This window comes from Xenopus laevis, chromosome 2S (assembly GCF_017654675.1).
Source record: "Xenopus laevis strain J_2021 chromosome 2S, Xenopus_laevis_v10.1, whole genome shotgun sequence".
In the NCBI taxonomy this organism is placed as follows: Eukaryota; Metazoa; Chordata; class Amphibia; order Anura; family Pipidae; genus Xenopus; species Xenopus laevis.
Window position 1 is genome coordinate 69,494,071 of NC_054374.1, and position 12,100 is coordinate 69,506,170.

Here is a 12,100-nt window from a genome sequence, read left to right on the forward strand (position 1 = left end):
CCTGACCACTACTGTTTTTTTTAAAAACTTTCCTGGGGGCCCTGGCACAAATGTTTTTTTTTCAACTCATAGGGGGTCTCTGGCCAAGAATGTTTTTTTGTTTTATTTTTTTTTTAAAAAAAAAATTGTGTGGGACCCTGGCCACCAATGTTTTTTTTACTTTTTATAACGTGTGTGGGGATTTACCGTTTTTAGCGCTGTCTGTGTGGTCTTTTTATTGTGGTGTGGGCTGGATCTAAGGGTGGGGCTTGGAGTGGGCGGGGCCCAGAAAATGTTGTGCAGGGCCATGTGATTCATGATGGTGGCCCAGCCTAGAGGTGAAGTTGACAGGTCATGCACATGCGCAGACCTTTACTGAATCCAGAGATTCCATGCTATGCATGCTCATGTCGCTCTGCTCTCACTGAAACGTTCTGCTCATACCTGCATCAGATTTTCACAACAAATCGTCTGAACCCACAGAAAATCGTCATAAATTGCAGGAATGCTTAGGAGTGAATGGTGACCAGGGTACTTAGGCCAAAATCTGGTACATTTCAGCAAAATTGGGTAGGGGTGAGAGAACTGCTCAGTGTTCAGCTGCAGGACTGTACTGAACAAGATGAATTAATAGCAAAACCAGCGGGTCTGTTTCTAACACTGCCTTTCATTGCCACTCAGCAAGTGGACACGTGACACGCCTCACCTTCCATTTCAACACAGGGTTTACCACCTCCCTTATTCCCATGCCACATTATTCATTTCTCCCTAGTTCTGGGCACATATGCACCCCGCAACCACGTTCCCGCATCCTGGATGGCCACAACCCTATCCTCCACGCAACCAATCAGTGGGACTTTCGCACCATTCATCTCCTTATGCATTTTGCAGCGTTTCACCGCCTCTTTACGTTGTTGCGCCGGGGAACACGCATGTCCCGGATGGGGCGGAAGTGCTGTGTTTGGTACTAGAAAGACGGGAAATCTGGAATTGGAGCCGCCGTGTCTGTGCTGTCAACTTTGACACCCGGGGTGTATGGGGATCACTTCCTGAGCTGGGTGAGCGAATGAATTAGCGAACTTGAAGGAATTGTACGTGTGTTGTTCCATGTGCCTGTGTTATGGTAGAACGAGCCCCGCCTCCTGCTCACACGCACTGTGTGGGGCCTTAGAGCTGGATTTAGGCTTTAGGTCCCCTGTATTTCCGGTTGCCCTTCTGTCCACCCTCTGTGTACTTGTCTAACTAGACACTTGCTGGGGTTATTTGGGAGTTTGCTAAGGGCTTAAACCACTGATTAACATTTGTATTTTTCGTCTAGTTCAAGGTTCCCCAACATTTTTTTTACCCATCAGCCACATTCAAATGTAAAAAGAGTTGGGAAGCTACACCGGTGCCACACAAGGGCTGTGATTGGCTATTTGTTAGCCCCTATGTGAACTAGAGACTCAGTTTGGCAGTACACCTGCTTTTTATGCAACCAAAACTTGCCTCCAAGTTAGGATTTCAAAAAGCAGTACCTACTTTGAGGCCACTGAGAGCAACATCCAAGGCGTTGGTGAGCAACATGTTACTCAGGAGCTACTGGTTGGGATCACTGCAAGAAGCCTAATGTTGCAGTCAGTTACAGCCATGCTGTCAGTGGTGTGGGCAGGGCTGTAACTGGGGGTAGGCAGCTGCCGAGGGCGCAACAATTGGGAGGCGCTGGGCAGCTACCTCTTCTGCCTACTCCTAGACCAGACCTGGCACTAGATTTGTGCCAGAGAATGGCTGTAGGCAATTGAACGCTGGTGCCGCGCATGCGAGCGTTGATGTTGTGCATGTGCAAACGTGTGAGATGGGGATGTGGGGCGAGCTGGCCAGCTGGGCCGGCCAGTCCCACCTCTGGGTGTGGGGGTAGTTACTAGCCCATTGACTCTTAAATATTACCTCTAGATTTGAGTTGTCCCATTAGTCCTCCTAAGGGTAGAATTTGCTAAATCATTCCTGTTGTGGACAACAGTTTTTTTTTTTTTTAAAGGAGAAGGAAAGCCCCAGGGTGCAAAACCCCTCCCCCCCCCTCCCGTGTATTGCCCCCCCTCCCTCCTCCCCCCTGGCCTACTTCTCCCGCTGGGCAAATGCCCCTAACTTGTTACTCACCCCTCTGCGCAGGTCCTGTCCACGGAGTTCACAGTCGCCATCTTCTCCCACGCGCGTCTTCTTCCTGCTCTGACCGGCGTCTTCTGGCGCATACAGCTCTATTGCGCATGCGCCGAATGTCACGAAGTTTTCCGATTTCATTTCGTGACATTCGGCGCATGCGCAATAGAGCTGTACCGGTACCTGTCCCTACTGCGCATGCGCCAGAAGACGCCGGTCAGAGCAGGAAGAAGACGCGCGTGGGAGAAGATGGCGACTGTGAACTCCGTGGACAGGACCTGCGCAGAGGGGTGAGTAACAAGTTAGGGGCATTTGCCCAGCGGGAGGGGTAGGCCAGGGGGGAGGAGGGAGGGGGGGCAATACACGGGAGGGGGGGAGGGGTTTTGCGCCCTGGGGCTTTCCTTCTCCTTTAAATGCCCTCCGGTGCGAGCAGCCATGTCCGGTCACTCGCATTTGCATAATGAAAATGTGCCACAAATCACTCGTTATGCACATGTGTGTGACGTCACATGCGCGTTGTGCTTATGCGAGTGACCAGACATGGCTGCTCGCACCGGGAGCTCCGGGGCATTCTTTAAAAAAAAAAAGACTGTTATCCCGACCAGAATGCAGGCTCCATTAGCCAGCACCTGTGGTTGCGGATAACATTTTTACCCAACAGGTGCCCTTAAACACTGTCAAGCATCTTGCACACACGTGTTTGCTGGTATGTTCTCTTGCCGTCAAACTTTCTTGCGTTACACTGCAACAGAACAAATGAGTAAATGCATCTAACAAGTGCAAAAATTAAATTAATTGCATAGGGAGACATAGAGGCAAGGGAAGCCACATGTGATTGACAGCTGTGATTCTTAAATATGTTTAAAACAGGTGTCAATGTTTTAATGAAAAAAAAATTGGGTTTCAGTTGAAAAGGATTTTTATTATACAGCTTTCTATGATGAGAGGAAATAACAAGTATGTGTCTGAGGAAGTGTGGTGAGCTGTAACTCCTGTCATTTCCAGTTACACAGATTTTTCTCATCAGAGGCAGAATGTGTGCCTATTTTGTCCGTTTAATTATTACTATTTTGGAGCACGTCTTGGTCTTAATGCTGCAGAGTTCAATTTTGAATGAACCATTATTATTATGTGGAAATTATTCTAATACAATATGACGTTGCTGTCCACTGTCGTTTTTGAGTTATTTAGATTTTGTTCAGCTAAATTTAAGCTAAAACCATAGCTTTAGGCAGCGGACACTGTATTACGCTGTGCAAGTGTTTCTCCATGCACTTGGAGGTAGGTTCGTAACACACAAACAGAATATTGCTTTTGGATCCATAAATACACTTAGGGGGAAATTCACAAAACTGAAATTCATTTAGTTTAGAGTAAACCAGCATTTATCTATCAATTGTAGTAGCAGTCAAGCAGTTTGTTTTCTAATAAAGTAACATTTGTTGCTTGCCCACACCTCTGCACTTTTCAAACAATGTAAATACAGTAGACATTTCAAGCAATGTAAAACAGGTATGGGGTTTTGAGTACCATGGAACAATTGTCTTTTCTGCTTTTCTACTACCTCTTTCTTCTTCGTTCCAGTGCACATGTGCAGTAGAGTAAAAAGTTGAACTTTAACAAAAAAAGCCAGCCTTCTAACTCTGTAACTTTCAGCGGGTTTGTTCAAACACCTTCACCTGTGCAGTCGTGCTCACTCTCCAGTCAGGCCACACCAGGAAGCCCAAAGGCAAATTCAATAAACAAGGGTATGGACGGAGCACATCAAACGCAGTCTCTGCGTGATAAAGGATCCTTGGGGTCCAAAACATGTTGTGATGCAATAAAGAATGTTTTGCGGCAGAGACTGCGTTTGATGTGCTCCATCCATACCCTTGTTTATTGAATTAGCCTTCTAACTCTACTGTGCATGCGTTGACCATTAAAGTGGAAGAAGAGAATTGCTCCATGGTGCTGACTGAGAAGTTCCCAGACCAGTGCAGTATTCTGCTAACAGGAGCACCAGCCTATGGTTATCAGGAAGTGATTATTCCTTTAGTTCTATAGAAAATCTGAAAAACCACAGAGCCTTTCCTTTTTTCCACCTTATATAATTTGTTTGAACATTTCATATTGTTCTAGTATAACTGAATTAAAATAAGAAGCTCCTTTGTTTTAAAAGCATCCACTAAATTACCTGGCGTTCTTAACTCTTCCGCTTAAGGGGGGGGAGAGATTGTCGCCCCGAAGAAGAGGCTATTAGTCGTCGGACGACTAAATCTCCCCGAATCTGCCCGTGTGCCCTTACCCTAAAGGGGTGGTTCAGCTACATACAACTAGTTGTTTTCAGATAGATCACCAGAAATAACGACTTTTTCCAATGACTTTCTATGTGTTACAGTTTTTCTAATATTGAAGTGTAAAGTGAAATTTTTCACCTTGTGAAGCAGCTCTTGAAGGGGGGTTCACCGACCCTGTAAACTGTTCTAAATGGAAACATTTAGTTGATAAATTTCTTAACTTTGTCTCTGCTGAGCAGAATCTCTGGGTTTTATTACAGGCAGCTGTTAGAATTGATACAATAGTTGCTAATATTCTAGAGATGCTGCTGAGAAATGTATCAAGTAAATATTGCAAAATTGTAACAGTTTAGAGTCTGCGCCTGAATTACTGAGCTGCCAGACAAACACCAGAGACAGGAACATTAAACTTAGATTTTGGAAAAACAGTTAAATAGAAATAATGGAAAGTAATTGCAAAAAGTCTTCTGGAAAAAATCTGAAAACAACTGAACTGAAAAAAGTGTTTAGAAGTTGAACAACCCCTTTAATATATATGCCCCTTAATGTACTTTATAATACCTGTATTTAGGGGCATATTTATTATGGTGTGTAAAATGAAATTTGCTGGAAAAATTTTATGCCATGTTTTCCACAGCCTGGTGATGTGTATTATCGCCCTGTTACATGGCATATTAAATATGCTCCATAATGTACTAATTGCTCTTATTGTATTCTTTGGTTGAATAATTCTTATAGGCTCCTAAAACTGCCCATTATCTTTCAGACTTTGACTGGTAGCATTCCTGACCTACAGTAGTTATCCTATTTACACCTCATGGGGCTAAAATGCTATTCTCTGACCAGTAATTGTTTGGAACTCAATTTGTAGGGTTGTAAATTCAGTATGAGAAAGCTGAGTTTTTGTATGCATTGCTCTCTCTATGGGTTTAGGGATGCATGGATGTGACTGTTTTTACCATTGTGACTTAAAGTTTGTAAACAAATGAAACACAAATTATTATATTTTGTCATGTATTTATTGAAAAACAATTCAGTAACAAATCTGCGTGTGGCAAAACCGCTTGTTTTAGCTCTTTCTACAACATTTCAATTGGACTAAGGTCAATACTTTGACTTGTCCATTCCAGAACATTCCCTTTATTCTTCTTTAACCATTCTTTGGTAGAACGGCTTATGCGTTTAGGATCATTGTCTTGCTGCATGACCCACTGACTCTTGAGATTCAGTTCACAGACAGATATATTGACATTTTTCTTTAGAATTCTCTGGTATGCTTCAGAATTCATTGTTCCATCAATGATGGCAAGCCGTCCAGGCCCAGATGCAGCAAAACAGACCAAAACCAGAACACTCCCATTACCATGTTTCGCAGAAGGGTTAAGGTTCTGGAATGCAGTGTTTTTAGTTTCTCTTCATTTAAGCCAAAAAGTTCTTTTTTTGGCTTCATCCATCCACAAAACATCCTTCCATTATCATTTTGGTTTGTCCACATGATGTTTAGCAAACTGTAGACAGTCAGCGATATTTGTCGGGGAGAGCAATGGCTTTCTCCTTGCCGTACACACCCTTTGCTGTTCAGTGTTTTCCTGATGGTGGACTTATGAACATCAACATTCACCAATATGAGACAGGCCTTCAGTTGCTTAGAAGTTACCCTTGCGTTCCTTTGTAACCTCTTGGACTATTAGACGCCTTGCTGTTGGAGATATTTTTGATGGCTAACCACTTCTGGGTAGGGTAACAACAGTCTTGAAATGCCTCTATTTGTACACAATCTGTCTGGCTGTTTATGGGGGACGAGTACAAACACTTTAGACATAGTCTTGTAAGCTTTTTCAGCTTTATGGGCATGAATAACTCTTTTTCTGAGGTCCTCTGACACCTTTTTTGTTTGAGCCATGATACACATAAACAAATGTGTCGTATGTCTGATCAGGCTTTACTGGATCCCCATTCTTTAAATAAAACAGGGTGCCTCACTCATACCTGACTGTCATCCCATTGATTGAAAACACCAGACTTCTCATTTCACTTTAAAATTATAAGGATTCCCTTACTTTTGCCACACACCAATATGTTATTGGATAATTCTTTTCAATAAATACAATACCAAATATAAACATTTTTGTTTAAATTTGTTTACCTAAGTTTTCTTTATCTACTTTTGGGACTTGTTCGAAAATTTGATTTTAGGTCACAGCCATATAAAAATTTAGTACATTTTAAAGAGTTCACAAACTTTCAGGCACGACTGTATGCAGTACTTGATATGTATCAAGGCACCACTTGATACATTTCAGTGTTACCTAACCATTGTTACATTGTTGTCTTGCGGCACATTTGTTGTCTTACGGTGCTTTGTTCACAGAAGGCGAATATGCCTACCTGCTTTGGTGTTTCTATGAATATTGGGCATCAAACTTTTCAGCAGACCCCTTGGTGTTAATATTTTGGGTGTTTTCCAATCGGTTCCTAATGATGTGTGGGAAATGTCAACACAATTGGCAAATTTAGGAAAGCTTTGCAACTTGGTACTTTGGAGTAGAAAGACATGCATACCTAATTTGGATTTGAGGGAATGTGTACTTTCCAATAATATATGGTTTTCTGAGGTGGAGGTTTTTTTTTGTAGCTTTGTCCCTCATAACATTATGCAAATGAGTTGATTTTGCAGTATCTGGAATTACAGAACTGGTAGCTCTTATGGAGTGTCTTCATTTTGGGGCCCAGATAAGCCACATACTTAGGTAAACTAATACACACTGGGCAAACAACTGTTCAATGGACTCCTGGAGTTCATATTAAGGGCTAGTCCACACGGGGAGATAGCGACGCGTTTGCGGTCGCGGCGACAAAGCGCCGCGACAGTCGCCGCGACCGGCGCAGGCGACAGTTTTGTATGGGCGCCTATGTAAAAACGCCTGTGCTAACCACACGAGGCGATGCGCTTTTCAACAGTCGCCTGAAAAAGCCTGGCGAGGCATTTTCAGGCGACTGTTGAAAAGCGCATCGCCTCGTGTGGTTAGCAAACGCGTCGCTATCTCCCCGTGTGGACTAGCCCTAAGGGTGTTTTACCTTGGTAGCTAATGATATGTATGATATATGATGCTGTAGACTGGAAGCTTTGAGGTAATTTTTCAAAAATTTTTTACAAATGTTTATAAAAATTTATAATTTTACAAAAGAATTGCAACTAGTTAGTTTGAAGTAGAAAGATATATTTACCCATTTTAGATTTGTCAGAATCTGTTCTATAAAATAATGTGTTGTTTTTTAGGGTATACCTACTGTTTGTGAAATGTTTGGCCTTGAAATCAGAAGTATGCTGTTTTGTGTAGTGGTGCTTTTTTTTTTATTTGGTGTCGGTGTGTCCAGGAGACAGAACTTTCCAAATCTGCTGTGTACTTGTAGACACTTACAGACCTATATTTTTTTACAGAAGAGGAATTACACCAAGATTTTAGCATATTTTGAAAGCTTAGATTGTCCTGAAAAAAGCAATATATTGTTTTCCTGGGTAAACCAAAACACCCTCCCTAAAGTAAATGCAAAATTTTCTAAAATGATCTGGCAATAAAAGTACCAAATTAGCTGGCAGTGAAAGGGTTAAATAGAACTAAATCTGTAATTCTAAATTTTCACTTCTAAAATATACACTGCAGATACCACTAAGTCATCATACTTTAAGGACCAGTAACAGTAAAAAATGTAATTGTTTTAAAGTAATAAAAATATAATGCAGTGTTGCCCTGCAGCAGTAAGGCCCAGGTCACATGCTGCTCTTTTGGGAGATTAGTCGCCCAGCGACAAATAACTTCTTCAAGTGACTAATCTCCCAGAACTGCCTTCACCGAGTGGGTGGATGGCACTCGGTGAGCTTTGTTTTCCGGAGTCACCTCACAAGGAAACTTCGGGCAACTTCGGCTCTGGTGTGTTTTGCTTCTGAAACACTACTATTGTTTATATAAATAAGCTGCTGTGTAGCCATGGGGCATCTATTCAAAGGAGAAAAGACTCCGCAGATAAGCTCTGTAGAACATAACGGTGTTATCGGTTATGCACAATTTAAAATGTGCCATAAGAATTACAGTAGATGTGTTGGTGATATACCTTGAACATGTTGGGGCCCCTTCCCTGAAAAAAAAAAAAAATTGTGTGCCCCAGTACACACCCTCAAAACAGTTTGAGAAACTTACTGGTACTAACGGTATACCATACCTCCCAACATTTTGAAAATAAAAAGAGGGACAAAAAACTTTTGACCGCACCCATTTTGTGGCCACACCCACTTAATTATCATGTTTGGCAGGTTACAAAAGTTTGAACATATTTGTTTGTTTTTCAGTTATTACAGTTTTGCTAATGAAGGTGAATTGCCCTTTAAGCTGAGATTCTAACTTTTCACAAGGAACCTCCTTCTCTAAATTGTTACAATTACTTATTTGCTTATCTCAAAATTGTTACAAAGTATCTTAGTTGCACCTGGTGACTGTTCTAGGCTCTCTTCCAAAAGCCAATTAAGATAGAAACTTTGTTTCTATTTCTGGCTGTTCAGTGCAGACTTTTCAGTACAGATGCAGGACAGAGGGTTGAGCTGTCAAAAGCGGGACTTGGGAGATATGGTATACCACGTGAATACTGTCAAAGCTTTTGATACACTACCACAGCTAAACTAAATCTGTTCTCATTGATGATGCTGTTTTGTACATAGGTATGGAACTGGACAAAATATCATGTACACAGCATAGCTGTCCCTGGTATAAAATTCTCTTTTACTTAAAATAACCTATTGTTGATTGGTCAGAATGAGAGTGGGAGCACAAGGTTAGGTACTTCACAGCATAATGGTAATCGGTAATATATGTTAGAGAAGATTATGTCCCTGAGCAATATTTCTTTGGGAAGAATTCAGGTTTTGTTCCATGTCTAAAGGAGACCATAGATGCCCAGATATTATCATACGAATCAAAGCTTTGCACGATAATCAGTGCATGTATGGCAGGAGACAAGCTGACTGATATAGGCAAAAGTGTCTATAGTGAAAACTAACAATCAATGGTTACACAAAAGATAGTAATTCTTACGTCTATGGCTACCTTAAAGGAACAGTAACCTCAAAAACTTGAATTTTTTTAAAGTAATGAAATATAATGTAGTGTTGCCCTGCAATGTTAAAACTGGTGTGTTTGCTTCAGAATCAGACAAAAGTTTATATAAATAAGCTGTTGTGTAGCCATGGGGGCAGCCATTCAAGTACAGGATACACATTAGATAACGGATAAGATACAGAGCTAATCTGTTATGTGCGGTGTAAGCTGTACCTTTTCTCCTTTCTCAGCTTTGAATGGCTGCCCCCATGGCTACACAGCAGCTTTTTTTTTATTAACTATAGTAGTCTTTCTGAAGCAAACACATGATTTTTACTGTAGCAGGGCAACAGCAAATTATATTTGCTTAACTTTAAGACACTTCCATTTTTTGGGTGTTTCTGTTCCTTAAAGAGTTTTATCCAGTCAATTTTCATCAGTTGTATGTCCAATTAAGTTGTTTTCCAGCTTTTAGCTATAGTTAAGCAGAAGATATCCTTTTATCCACCCTGTGACAATCCCATGATGCTTGTTTAAGGGAATAGACACTTATCTAAAACCTGATTACTACAGGACACTCCCAACAAATTTGCAGGTAAGATTGTTTTATAAAATACGTTTTGGGAGGCTTTCTGAGTAAATACAATTGTAGAACATTTCACAGAATCTCTAAACTATATCTAGCCATATGCCATTATCAAAACAAGAAGGCATAGTGCTTTGGTAGGCAAAACATTGTTGATTTTTGTAAACACATTTCTTTTTATGAAAGTATTTTTAGATGTTTAGTCAGGGACCCACTAGCTCTTGAGAGCAGGACTGCATTTGTTTGTGTGTAAGCAGAATCCAATAACTGAAATCTGATTAGGTATCTGCGGCATATTGGAAGAAGAATACAATTTTTACATTTGTTACTTTCTGATGTCAGAGATATAGGTATAAAAAAGTCAAACATGTGAGATCTAGTTTAAATGTTCATTTGTGTTAATTAAATGTGTGAACAGGAGATTTCTAACAAATTAATTTTTAGAGAGGAAGCTGTAACAAGATTTTTTTAAAAAAAATATTAGCAAGGTCTGTATTTAGCCTCATGTTTGGTTATACAAACACAGAGAACGTGTGTGTATGTATGTATCTATATATGTAATATATATATATATATATCTATATATATATATATATATATCTATATATCTATCTATATATCTATCTATCTATCTATCTATCTATCTATCTATCTATCTATCTATCTATCTATCTATCTATCTATCTATCTATCGAGATATACCAAAGGAATGGTGCAGTCCGTAGACAAAATTAATACCTGGGTGCCAGCATGGGAAATAAGCAGTGAAAAAGGATTGCGGCACTCACAGGGTTTTAGTGAAAAAACAAAAAAATGTTTTATTATTAAGGATCCCCCACAGGGATCTTCGTCAGAAGATCCCTCTGGGGAATCGAAACGTTGAGGCTTAATAATAAGAAATTTTTTTTGTTTTTTCACTAAAACCCTGTGGTTGCCGCAATCCTTTTTCACTAGTAGTAAATCACTTGTAATATGAGAACCAGAAGATATATATATATATATATATATATATATATATATATATATATATATATATATATATATATATATATATATATATATATATCTATCTATCTTCTGGTTCTCATATTACAAGTGATTTACTACTCTAGTTTGCATCTTGTAAAGTGGGAGGAGAAAGGTAAAGACAATCAGTAATTTTGATGATAAATTGCATGTTATGCACGATACTGAAATCTACAAATTTTTTGCCACATTACACCTTGGATGGGGTTGATAATTAACATTTTCATACTAAGCAGGACTAGCGCTTCTACTGCTTCTCTGCTTGTCCAACATCTCATTCTCAAACCAAGGGTATTGATGTGAAGCTGGCTTCCCTTTGCTGCTCTATCACATTAAGTCTTCTAGAATGGCTTTCCACTAGATTTTGAAACATTACCATTATTGATATTCAGCCACAAGAGCATTAAGTTAGGTTGGATGCTGATGTTGGGAAATAAGGCCTGGCTTACAGTTGGAGTCCCAACCACTACAATCTTAGAAAAACCATTCTGTACAAACCTTGTTTAGTGCATGGGGGGCATTATTGAGCTGCAACAGTTCCCCAAACCATTGCCTAAAAGTAGAAATAAACCATCATTCATTCGAATTAGAGGCCCTATCCCATTATTCCCTCTAGTTTACCTTTCAGTTCCCAGGTGGTCCATTAACCTAAAGGAAGTGTTTTTGGACTGTAACAGTTTACCAGAACACAGGAAACCTACATAGCCTTGGCATAACATATAAACTCCATCCAAATAGTTTGCTGGTATATTCAAATGGAAATTATACAGAGGTTACAAACAGTATTCTCCATGGAATATGTATCATATATTGGTAATGTTTTCTGTGATTTCAGTCACGTTTTGCGTTATAGCCTTTCAATGGAAAGTTCAGTAGCTTATTAGTACTAGTAACATAATTATGATTAACCAAGAATGTTATATGTTCTGCAGTGTAATCCGAACCTTACAAGAGGCTTAGTGGAATGAAACGCTGAACGCCTGTGTATGTTTATTGTAACTGGA

The 12,100-nt window shown here is 40.1% G+C and overlaps 1 protein-coding gene across 9 annotated transcripts in view; it reads left to right on the top strand.

Moving 5' to 3' along the window:
* The first annotated feature begins 378 nt into the window (after positions 1-378).
* The window catches only part of eya3.S (EYA transcriptional coactivator and phosphatase 3 S homeolog), a 68,783-nt gene continuing 57,061 nt past the window's right edge, over positions 379-12,100 (top strand). For 4 of the 9 annotated variants that reach the window (XM_041583932.1, XM_018249474.2, XM_018249477.2 and 1 more), the window contains exon 1: positions 379-1,037. The gene's annotated coding sequence lies outside the window, so the exon portion shown is untranslated. Of the gene's footprint in view, positions 1,071-12,100 lie in introns of all 9 variants that reach the window. The other 5 variants (XM_041583933.1, XM_018249475.2, XM_018249473.2 and 2 more) reach the window with 3 other exon arrangements.